The 12,817-nt window shown below is 46.5% G+C and overlaps 1 protein-coding gene across 1 annotated transcript in view; it reads right to left on the bottom strand.

Annotated features, from left to right (window-relative positions):
• Positions 1 to 12,817, bottom strand: part of CCSER1 (coiled-coil serine rich protein 1) — a 1,237,581-nt gene that overhangs the window by 26,681 nt on the left and 1,198,083 nt on the right.

The following is a 12,817-nucleotide window of genomic DNA, read 5'->3' on the forward strand; positions in this document are numbered from 1 at the left end:
ATGTTTCCCCTCACTCTCTCTCTCACACAGGCCCACATTCTCTCACACATACGCATGTACACACATACACATACACATGAACAAACATGCTCTCTCATTCTCTCACACAAACATACACACACAAACATGCTCTTTCTCATTCTCTCACACTCTCAGACATACACACATGCTCTCTCACACTCACACACATGCTCCCCTTCTCTCTCTAACTCACCCCCCGCTATTGAAATTTCAGCAGCAGACTATTTCTTCATCCCTTGCAGCTAACAGGACTTCATCTTGGGGTCAACCCAGCTCTGGCCTAGAACTCTTCTTGCAGAGCAAGTTGCGCCAATCCTCCTCATCCTAAGGCCCCACTGGCAATTTCTGCAGGGCAGTGGCATTGTTCCTCCTCTCCATGCCCCATCTGTTGCGGTCTCGACCGCTTCCCTCTGCTTAGGGCTCAAACCCGCCTACCTCCGTTTCAGGAATCACCGCATTCCACCCGCTCTGGACCCCGGGGGCTTCTCTCACTCCACGTGGCGGCCGCCATTACGTGCCTGCTTCTCCTTAGTCTCGCGCGCACGTGAGGACGCCCGTCTTAAGCGCTCAACTCCCGGAAGCCTGGCCCCGCCCGTACTGCTGACGTCACGCCCGAGCCCCGATATAACCGGCGTCCAAACTCTCTCTCATCGCCTTGCAACGAGGTTCACAACTCCATAGTTGTTCTTAGTTGCGTTCCTGGTGATCTCCACGTTTCTTGCTTCTGACTCCAGTCTGCTTCCGACTCCGCTTCTGCCTGCTGCCTGCCTCTGACCCCGGTTTGCCTCTGACTCCGCTTCTGCCTGCTGCCTGCCTCTGACTCCGGTTTGCCTCTGACTACGCTTCATCCTGAGCCAGCCTCCGACCCCGGCCTGCTTCTGCTTCAGCCTACAGCCTGCTTCAGCCTCTGGTTTGCTACCGACTCCGCTTCAGCCTACAGCCTGCTTCAGCCTCCTGTTTGCTACAGACTCCGCTTCAGCCTACAGCCTGCTTCAGCCTCCGGTTTGCTACAGACTCCGCTTCAGCCTACAGCCTGCTTCAGCCTCCGGTTTGCTACAGACTCTGCTGCCGCCTGCTGCCCTGCCTTCAGCCGGCCCTCGGCCCTGTACAGCCGGTCCCCGGCTTCCCGAGTACCTTGGACTTCCTATCCTCCCTGTTTGCTCTGGTCCCGGTCTAGCCTATCTCAAACCCCTGGACTTTCAGACTCTGTCCCAAGTCCCGAGGTCCCAGTGCCCTACGGGCTTCTCCCGGGGGGTTCCTGGTTCCCGGGTGAACACCTCCTGCTTGTAGCTCCGCCTCCTGGCCTACCCTGTCACCCTAGGTAGGCCAGCCCAAGGGTCCACTATCTCGCCAGCAGTGTCCAACTGCAACACCATCGGTGATTCTAGCATGGCTGCGGCATTGCTTCTCCTCCCCAGGCCCCGCTGGTGATTCCGGCAGGGCTGCGGTGTTGCTCCTTCTCAGGGCAACATCACCAGCAGCATTACTATGGCACCCTTCAGGTACTAGCACTTATAGCTGAGGCTATATTGGCCATAGGCATACTACAGTTTTCTTTTCCATTTTAATCTCTATTCTTTTTCAGAGCATTCCTAACATTCTAGTTGCTTTTGTGACCACCTCCAGAAACTGAGCTGAGGATTTCAATGTTTTCTTTACAAGGGTTCAATGGTCCTTTTCCTGATTAGTGAATTCTAATATGGAACCCAGCATTGTATACCTGTAATTGGGATTATTTTTCCCTATGTACATCATTTTACATTTTTCCTCATTAAGATGCCTAATCTCCTAGTCTCATAAGGTTCTTCTGCAGTTGCTCGCAATACACTGTGAGTTAGATTTTAAAAGCATTGTTCACGCAAAAATGGCCACATACGCATATGTGGGCCATGTGCAAGCAACACAACTTTGAAGAATCCACAAAGTACGCACATACATACCCATGCGCACATCAAGAATAAAGGGGTGGAAAAGGGATGGGGCATGGGCATTCCGGGGCAGGGCTAAGACTTACATGCATAACTCAGAATTTAAAAAAAGTTGACTATGGCATGCATTCATGTGTTGTCCATGTAACTTTGCTGCAGGTCCTGATGAGGCGTCTCCTAAGGGAAGGGAATACCCCCTCTCAATAACAGAGACTGAGGCCATGTCAGCCTATATCCAAGAAAACCTGCAAAAAGGGTTCAGTAGACCTTCTAAATCCCAGGCAGGTGCAGGGTTCTTTTTTGTTGGGAAAAAAGATGGATTCCTTCATCCTTGTATCGATTACAAAGGTCTCAATGAAATCACCATCAAGGATCGCTACCCTCTACCGCTGATATCTGAACTGTTCGACAGACTCCAAGGGGCTAAGGTGTTTACTAGGCTGGGCTTAAATGGGGCCTACAACTTGGTCTGAATCCGTCACGGAGATGAATGGAAGACAGCTTTTAACACCCGTAACGGACACTTTGAATACTTAGTCATGCCTTTTGGACTGTGAAATGCACCAGCAGTGTTCTAGAATATGATGAATGATATTCTGCGAGACTTACTGTACCAGTGCGTGGTGGTATATTTAGATGACATCCTGATTTTCTCTCAGGACCTCCAGACCCACCAGGCCGATGTGATAGAGGTACTACAAAGGCTATGTGACAATCGCCTTTATGCAAAGCTCGAGAAGTGCACTTTTCACCAGGAGTCAGTGCCATTTCTGGGGTACATTGTTTCTAAGAATGGCTTCCAGATGGACCCTCAAAAGCTGAAAAGCATTCAAGATTGGCTTCAACCCACTGGCTTAAAAGCCTTATGCCATTTCCTCAGCTTCACAAACTATTACCATACCTTCATCAAGCACCTTAACTGCACCACTCGCGGCCATGACTAGAAAAGGGGGTGATCCAACTCGATGGTCTGCTGAGGCTGTTGCAGCTTTCTAAACTCTCAAAGAAGCCTTCCAAACCAAGCCTTGTCTTCGTCATTCTAATCTTCAACATCCTTTCATCGTCGATGTGGGAGCAGTACCAAGCTAATACAGTGATGCTAATGTTCTCCATCCCTGCTCTTTCTTCTCACAACGTTTCTCTCCTGCCGAGAGATAAAGAATTGTTGGCTATAAAATTGGCCTTTGAAGAATGGCATCCATGGCAGGAAGGTATGCAGCACCAAATAACGGTGTATACCGATCATAAAAATTTGGAATATCTACGACACGCTCAATGCCTTAATCATCGGCAAGTGAGGTGGTCATTGTTTTTCAACTGCTTTGACTTTTTACTGAAATACTGTCCTGCAGAAAAGAATATCAGAGCAGACGATCTTTCGCGCTCCTTCTCTACAGTGGATGTACCCGATGAGCCTCGTCATATCATCAGTCCGGAGAAGATGGTGCTAGCAGCCATTTACGCTGTTCCCGCTGGAAAGACAGTGGTGCCACTGGGAATGAGGAAGAAATTATTAAAGTGGGCACATGACTCCCGTCTGGCTGGCCACCCCGGGCAAGAACGTACATTGGCTATGCTTCAACATTTCTATTGGTGGCCTACAATGAAGACCGATGTCCAAGCCTATGTGGCTTCTTGCGCCACCTGCGCAAGACAAAAAGTTCCTGCTGGATGTCCCTGGAGTCTTCTCCAACCTCTGCCTGTACAAGAGGAACCTTGGACGCACATCACGACTGACTTCGTAGTGGACTTACCCCCTTCTGCTGGAAACATTACGATCTGGGTGACCATCGATTGGTTTTTGAAAATGGCACATTTTTTGGCCCTGCCAGGATTACCATCTGCTGCTGAACTAGCTAAATTATTTGAGAAGCAAGTCTTTCGACTCCACAGCATGCCCAAACACATTCTGTCTGATAGAGGCGTCCAGTTTACCGCAAACCTCTGGAGAGCTCTGTGTCAGAAGTTCAACATCGCATTGGATCTGACCTCGGCCTATCACCCGCAGTCCAATGGCCAAAACAGAGCAAATGAATCGAATGCTCAAATAATTCTTACGCTCATATGTGAATATTAGACAAAGTGATTGGGCAGAATTACTTCCTTGGGCCAAATTCACCCTAAACTCACATCCAGCTGCTGCCACGGGATCAACACCCTTTCAAGTGGTGTATGGCTGCCAATCATTACCTCTGTTACATCTGCCACTCTCTGTGACATCTCCAGCAGCTCAAGCCACCGCAATAGTATTGCAACAATTGTAGAAACAAACTAAGGATCTACTTCTCAAAGCGGGAGAAAGAGCCAAGAAGACTTACGATGCTCACCACAGGAAGGCTCCCCAGTTTCAGCCTGGGGACAAAGTATGGCTTAGTACAAAGTTCCTCCATCTAAAGCTGTCCTCTGCATGCTTTGCTCCTAGGTACGTCAGATCTTTGCCATCCTCCAACGTCTTGGGAATTTGACCTACAGTTTGAGGCTACCGCCATCTATGAAGATTCATAATGCTTTTCACGTGGCCCTACTGAAACCTCTCATACTGTCTGAATTTTCCAGCAAAGCTCTGGAACCAACACAGCTTGATGCAGAAGAAGATATTGCATATACTGTTGATGACATCCTGGATGTATGCAAGAGAAGTAAACAATGGGAGTACCTTATCTCATGGAAAGGATAAGGACTGGAGGAGAACTCCTAGGAGCCCATGCCCAATATCTTGGCTTCCAACAGTCTTATCCTCGGAAGCCTGGGGGGGGGGGGCCCTTGGAAGTGGGGTACTGTTGCGCCCGTCAGTCGCAGATGGCTGCACCCTCTATTGCTCTCCTTTTTTCTACCCGACTCAGTTTATTTCGGGACGATGGCTGCCTCCACTTCTCCTCACTGTACCTTCTGGCGTCCCCAGTCTGGCACGGGCAATTGCGTTTGCCATCTTTCTCCAGGAGTCACCTAGGGCACGTGCGTGCAGCCCCATTCTTTACGTGCGTCATGGCGGGAACCTTGGGGGCATCCCCACCTCATGACATCACTAGCTCTGGTATTTAATCCCTGCTCACAATTCCTTCTATAAGTTTGCATGGAATCCTCCATGCTGATCTCTCCATGTTATCAGATGCTCCTGCTCTGTGTACTCTTGCTCCAGGCCAACTTAGGTACCCGCTTCTCGTGGGCCTTGCCTCTCTTCTCCTTACCCTACGGGGTTACCTCCTACCAACTAGGACGCCTAAGGTACCCACTCCTTGGGGGCCTTGCCGAGCTCCTACATACCCTTCAGGGTTGCCTACTCAATACCAGGACGTCTACGGTACCCGCCCCTTGGGGGCCTTGTTCGTCTGGGACCTCCACTCCTTGGGGGTTCCTTTATACTACAACTACCAGCATCAGAGTGAGTACTGCTGCTCCTGTTCTGTCTCTGCATTGTCTCATCTCTCTCTCCATAGATCCTCTGCCAACCCCACACCGCGGACCACTACCGGATCTATTGGCTTCTCCATCTAAGCCTGGGTTCTCGGCCTACCCCGCTTCGCGGACCACTACTGGAATCATCTCCCTCTTGGGACCTGGTGAGACTGTGGAACTACCTTTTCTACCCTGTAACCTACTGACGGAACATTACCATCTGGTTCCTAGTCTCCTGGCTGGAGTCATCACCCGTTCCTCGGGTTACCATCTACGTTGCAGTACAATAAAGCTAATTCTCTGTGTCCATCTCTGCCTTGAGCTAGCCTATTGCTGCAAGTCCCCACAGGGTCCCACCCTGTGGGAGGTGCCATCTCTTACAGCGACCAAGGGCCCACGCTTCAATGTCCAAAATACAACACTCTTCAGCCTATCTCCAACCCCAGAACTTTGCAAAGTCTGACCACACCTGCCTTCTCTGTGCCCTGACCATTGCCTTGATTAACTATGCCTGCCTTCTCCTTGCCCTGACCATTGCCTTGATTGACCTCGCTACAGACTACTCCGGATCCAGAGTTCTACATTGCTTGCCATGACCTTCGTTTGCTGCCCGCCCTGATTTCAGCCTGTCAGTGATGCCTCCTCCAACCTATCTCCTGGACGTGGACTTACAAGGCTTCGGCCTTTCTTTGCTTGGTTGCCACCAGTTACCTCCTGTTCCATTGGTGCCTGAGTTCCTGTACTGAACCATGTCCAGGGTAGGACTACGCCACCTATTGACTGCTGCCTCTGGGCTGAACCGCCTTACATCATGAACCGACCTTGAGGCCGACCTAAGTCCTGCCGGCCCCGGCACCCAATGGCTCAACCTGCGGGGAACGAGGGCTGGTATAGGTGAAGGTCTTGCCAATGGTGGGTACCCGTAGGCGCCTACCTACAGGTTACGTCAACCCCACCTCGGCCCAAGGGTCCACCTCCGATACAACACATACTGATTCCCTGCAGATTCTGTAATTAACTTCAGCTGTCTTTCCCATTTAGCTGCACAACTTTCTTGGGATTGCTACCTTGATCCTAATTAGCTCACTGTAAAGGATCTCCAAAATACATTTCTCACCATCCTTGTGCTTCCTTTTTCTTCTGGTTTACAGGCTCCTAGTCATCTCTTGTTTAGGGTTTGTTTGTTTTTTTGCCTTGATGTGAAGTGCCCTCTGGACTCCTCTTTAGAGCTCTCTGCCTTCTGGAGTCTCTAACTATCCTGTCTCTCCAGGCTGCTTCTATTTGTGTGAAGGCTTTGCTTCATCACAGGGAAACAGGCCAAATACAGGTTCAAAACTAAATGGTTCATAACATCCACTTCTTGATCACATAAGGCAATGAGAAATTCTCACCAATGCATCTGAAGTAGTACTCTCGATTGGTAAGTAGAACTGTATGTCATCTGCTCAGAGTCTAAATCTAACTCCCAAATTATCCGGCACCTGGAAAATTTGGAAAATATAGATGTGATATAATATCATGAACAAAACTTACACTTGGGGAACTCCAGTCTTCAAAGCAAATAGAGACGAAGTGGCATTTCCCAAGGCAATTCTTTAGAATTGTTCATAGGAGAAATGTTGTGCTGGAGGTGGACCCTTGGCTTGGTGCAGGATTGGTACAGCCCTCTGGCTGGACCCAGAGAGTGCCTGCCACCAGGATGTGGAGCACACTAGGAGACAGAGGCTAGCTGGAGCTTCGCCAATAGCAATCCGGGGTTTCCGCAGGTTGAGCCCTTGGTTACCCAGACCGCCTGGACTTAGGTGGGCCTCAGAAGGTCTCCCGGAGAGGTAGCAGAGAGGTGTGCCCACCACTAGCAAAGGTGCCGGCTGGTGAAGAATGGATGGACTAAACCTGGACCGGGATCACTGGAGACCTTTGGAAGGAAACAGGAAGTGAAGGTCCTCTGGGCAAGACAGGCAGTGCCTAAAGGTCTAGTTGGAGGTAGGCTGCTGGTAGCATCCGAGCAGGCTGGTCTGGTTGTCACAGGAGCAAATAGAGTATCTGAATGTAGCACAAGGGTCAAAGCCAGGGTATCAGTCCGAGAATGGTCAGCCAAAGCAAGGGTCAGTTCCGAGATCAGTCCGTATGTGGTCAAGAGAATGTCAGTTCCAGGCAGTGGTCAACATGGTCAGTAGGCAGGCAGTGGTCAGTTCCAGGCAGTAGTCAAATGTAGTCAGGCAAGCAGAGGTCAGTACCATGAATCAGTCCGAGGAGATACGACAAGAGGAGGAACGAAGAGCAGGAATCAGGAGCACTGGAAAATGACAGGAACATAGGAACACTGGAACGAGACTGGCTCAAGGAGGCACAGGAACAAGGAACAGCAAACTAGCAACACCGAAGTGTTGACTCGATTGCCAAGGCGAGGTTCTGGGGATGGGACCTCGTCTTTTATGCAGGGACTATGTGATGTCATTATCAGGCACCACGGAATGGGTTCCCACACTGGGCCCTTTAAAGGGGCACGTGGTTCACACATGCACGCCTAGAGGCGGGGCCGAAGCTGTGGAGGACGCCGAGCCCCGGCGTGAGGAGCGCTAAGAGTCGGAAGGCACTGATGGGCCTGGGGATGCCTGGGAGCGCCGTGGACAGTGGGAGCTTTCCGCGGCTGCTAGCAACGAGGAGTCTGAGCTGGTGGAAGAGAGCTCGAGGTGAGCAGGCCCGGTCACGGCACCAATGTGGCCGGGACGTGCAACAGGAAAGATGTAAATTAGGAAAGAACAGATGAGGACATATTTAAATTACTGAGTCTACTTAACAGGATATCATGATTTAGGATATGAAATGCAGCAGAAATATCTATTAAAATGAGAAAAAAAATGTGTTCTGCAATCAAACCCCCATCCAAAAACATCAACACTAGAGACAAGTCTTGGTGCTATGGGCCAGATGGAAGTCAAATTGGAAGTCATTGAGTATGCAGTGCGCACCAATAAAATCTTGTAATATTGCACATTCAATGACCTTAGTAAAAAACAAGATGGAAGAAATCAGATGATAATTCCCAAGGTCTGCAGGATTTAAGGCAGTCTTCTTCATAATGTGATGCACTGAGTTTACCTTCAAAGGGCTGGTAAGTGGCCCTCTTGAAGAGATAAATTCACAAATTTGGTAAGAAAAGTTCTAATTTCCTGTTGCAAAACTTTCATTAACATATTAGAACAGGTTTTAAGTGGACAAAAGTTATCATATTCCCCAAAACTATAACCACCTCAGATTAATAATCATTTCAAATTTGTCCTATTTTGGGTGAACCAGACTAATGGGAAAAGGCTCACTGATGAAATCTCCCAAAATCTACACCACCTTTTCATAAAAACATTTTGCAAAAGTTTTGCAATTTTTTACCACTTATATCCCTTGACTGGCACCTTTCTGAGATTAAAGATTTAACAATAAAAAAGTAATTTAACCAGTTAAATTAAATAAACATTTAATTTTGAATATTGGGCCTATTATTTTTGCATTCACCTCAATTGATGGCATCCCTGGATAGCTCTAGGAATCTCGTTGGCTATAGGGCTGGAGGGGCACCATTTTTAAGCCACTTACTCAGTACCTAAGCATTGGTGCTGCCACAGTAGTGACAATTGGTAACTCTCCCTTCTTGAGCCTAAGCACACAATCTCTAAAGCACATCCAAGCCAAAAGGGCCTCATAGATAATGATTTTAACATTGATCTGCAATTCCACAGCTATGGCCTGAGTCTTGGGGTTGGCCTCATCCAGTGACCTTGAAAATAAACCTACTGATAGATTTTTAGCTCAGTAAGCTAAGACAAGGTCCAAATTCAGAGGCAATTAGCTGGGTACTTATCTGGCATTCAGAGTTAGCCAGATAACATATTCAGCTTACTCTAGTTCATCTTTAGACTTGTGCTAAGATAGCCATCTATTTTCAATAGTGCACTACTGAATTTTTCTCCAAAGTTAGCTGGATAAGTTTATCCTGCTAACTTTGCAGTCTGGCCAGTGACTGAATATGGACCTCAAGATGCCCTGTTTTTTTTAATACTACAGATCATCCAACTAACTCAAGAAATATGTTTCCCATATTAAGTTAACTGATTTATTCATATAATTTATTATTGTTGCTGCTAATGTGCCATTTTTCAAAAATATAGTTGCTTTACCAGAATTTTAGAAATCATTTCTGATTCTATTATATAATGATGAAGAAAAAATATATTCTTTTGAATGACTGTAATAGCAGTCATTCAAAATTCATTTCAAAATTTCAAAGGATTTGATTTAACAGGAAGGGACAGCATGCTGGCATCAACAAATGAGAAATTTAAGAATCGTAATGAAACTTGACAGGATACCAGGACATATTACTAAAAATATATGATTCTGGACACTGAATCACGTTGTCTCATTATTAATATTTAGCCATTTGTATTGACATTTTCCACACAGGGTCTGATTCATTAACGACTTTCTCCATAGATGTAGACTAGGAGAAAACATTAGTGTCCAATCTTAGGCCCCACCTGGTAAACTAAGTTAGTCTTGATCCTGCGATAGTAAACTTTTCCCCTGCTGAGCAGTTAAATCTAAGTGCCTAGTTTCAGATGGTGGGTTGATTTAGATATTCGAAAAATAGATGGGCCCCAGGAATGGGACTTGGTCAGCATTAACAAAGTAAGCTGGCTAGCAATGACAGTGAGTGCTAGCTGTCTAACTTAGGAGTTCAATGATAGACCTAAACCTAGCCATCTGAATTTTGGCAAGTTAGATTTTAACTAATTTTCATTCACAAACCTAGCCAGCTGAATATGTTCAGTTAAGTCAGGTGCTGAAAATGCATCCCTTAAAAATTCATGTTCTGACCTGTGGTATTTGCTATGAGTTAGTGGCCCCCCTTCTGCAAAAGTTTGCTAAAGATGCAAATGAGCTCGCTTATTTGAATCCATAGCAAATGTTTGTGACAATTCTTTTGCTTGTTGTGATAGCCAGGAACTTTATGCATTCCCAGCCATTGGCACTGCATAGTGGTGGCACCCAATCTTGGACCCAGTCTGAATTAAAGGGGCCGCATGACCTGGTGAAGCCCCCCCCCCCCCCCCACACACACACACAGTTGTAGACCAAATCTGTGATAGTCCATGGAGAAGGGGTAACTGGTCATCCCCCTAACCCAGAGCTGCCCATACATTTTATGAAAAGAAGGCCCTTGGCAAGACTCTGCTGGGTGCCTAGATCCCAAACGTTATGGAGAGATTGCTGAGAATTATCATGCCTACTGTCCAATGCTCCTCATCCACATTGGCATGAATGATGCCCAGAAGTATCAAAAATGACTTCAGAACATCCGGTTATGATCTGAAGTGGACATACCAAGCTCAAGGTAACAGAGCTCCCACAGGGACTTTTCATTATACTTGCCCAAATCCTTCAATTTCACCTTGAATAAACAGCTATAGCCTTGAGCAAGGAACCTAATCAGAGCTCCCTACTTGTGCTTTGGGCTGAGAGGTGCTCAAAGCTTAGAAAAGTGGTGAGAGATAAATCGCCAGAGCGGGAGAGTGAAATGGCATCTCCCATGTCTGATGAGGAACCTGACAAGGCCCTAGTAAGTTCAGTGGTGGGCCCAGATAAGGTTGCATAACTTCTGGAACTGTTTACTGCACAGATAATAAAATGCCTGGAAGCTCGATGGCATAGTTGTTGATAAAATTGCACAGTTGGAGGAAACTTTACAAGAGCAATCGGGCTGGCTGGAAGACGAAGAAACTCGCATCTCTGATTTGGATGATGCACTTATCTCGGTGCATGTAAAAGTGGATAAGCTGGAGCGCCAACAAATCTCAGTAGCCAGATCAGCCATAATGGGGTATGTGAGGACTAGACAGTGAAGCCTCCGACCCCAGAACATGTCTATTTGGGGAGGGGCAGTGGGATCCAGAGAGGTCCTAGCTGGGTCTGGCTTAGCCAAACTAGGTAGGCCCAGAGCCTGAGCTAGTTTTAATGGGGGGAAGGGGTGTAAGAGGGCCTCAGAAAGCCTGGTTTGTTTATTTGTGTTTTGATTTGGCTTTTTTTTTTTTTTGGGGGGGGGGCATGTTTTACTTTTGCTTGGGAAACGAACCAAACTGAAAAACAAAAATAAAAATCCCAAAATGAAAAAAAGGAACCAAAACGGTTGGGCTGCACATCTCTATGATATACAGATCTCCTTTGCAGGCAGAAGAAACCTATAGACCTTTAACTGAAGACATTCATGCAGTTACTACCAACGTGGAAGTGTTATTGTTACATGATTTCAATGTACTGGATGTTGGTTGCTGCATCCCAGCTGTGGTATCATCTAGAAGCAGGCAAATCTTGGATTTTCTGCTGGAAAAATTGTTTCAGCAACTGGTAATAGAACACATACACATTTGAGGGAGGGAGATACTACTGGTGATTACAAATGGGAAGAATATTTCATAGTGGGAGATCATCTGTAATGCAGTGATCAATGTATGGTCTGAGTCGTATTAGAACACAGGCAGTGGTGGTTCATTCAAAGTTGAGGGTCCTGAACTTCAGGAATACAAACTTTGTTAAAGTGGTGGAATACCTGATGGAGACAAAACTCAAAGGAGATATTATAAGGGCAACACATTTTTTTTTTTTTTGTAAAGTAAATAAAGCTAAGAGGGAAAAAGAGGCCACTGAGGTTTCCTAAAGAAGTGGCTGATAAGGTAAAGGATAGAAGGCAGGATTTATAAACTACAAGAGAATGCAGAAACAGGAAAACAGGCAGCAAGATTCGTAAAAGCTAAGAGAATCTGGGCAAGTTGTCAAGAAAGTGAAGGTGCAAATGGAAGAAAAATAGCTAATATGGTAAAGACAGGAGGTCAAGACTTCTTTTAGGAATGTTAGTGACAGCAGAAAATGCAAAAGTGAGATTGTAAGACTCAGAGCTGAAGGGGGGAATATGTAGAGACTTACAAGGAGAAAGCAGAATTGCTTAACAAATATTTCTGTTCAGGGTTCACTGAGGAAGGGCTTGGAGTAGGACCATTAATTTAGAAAATTCACAAAACTGCTTGCTGTTTCAGCAAATTAGCTCAGAAATATATTTTTGACCCAATACATTTATCCTCCTCCTTTGTACTTCCAGCTAAATCAGATCTGGGACTGGGATTTGATGCCAGGAACCTTCTTTTGCAACTACCTGGGGATTTTTCCCCTGTTTTGTATAATCCCATCCCGTAGTCTGGTTATTATAAAGATGAGCAAGAGATGTGGATGCCAAGACTGGATGGTCCATATGGCCTTTATCTCTTGTCATGTTGTATGTTTCTATGTAATATTATTTTCTTTTAACCAAGCCTCTTGTCCTGTATGTTTGTCTTATTAAACTGTAAGCTCTATAGAGCAGGGACTGTCTTTTTGTATGTTTGTACAGTGCTGCGTACGTCCTGTGTAGCTATAGAAATGTT

This window comes from Rhinatrema bivittatum, chromosome 1 (assembly GCF_901001135.1).
Source record: "Rhinatrema bivittatum chromosome 1, aRhiBiv1.1, whole genome shotgun sequence".
Classification (NCBI taxonomy): Eukaryota; Metazoa; Chordata; class Amphibia; order Gymnophiona; family Rhinatrematidae; genus Rhinatrema; species Rhinatrema bivittatum.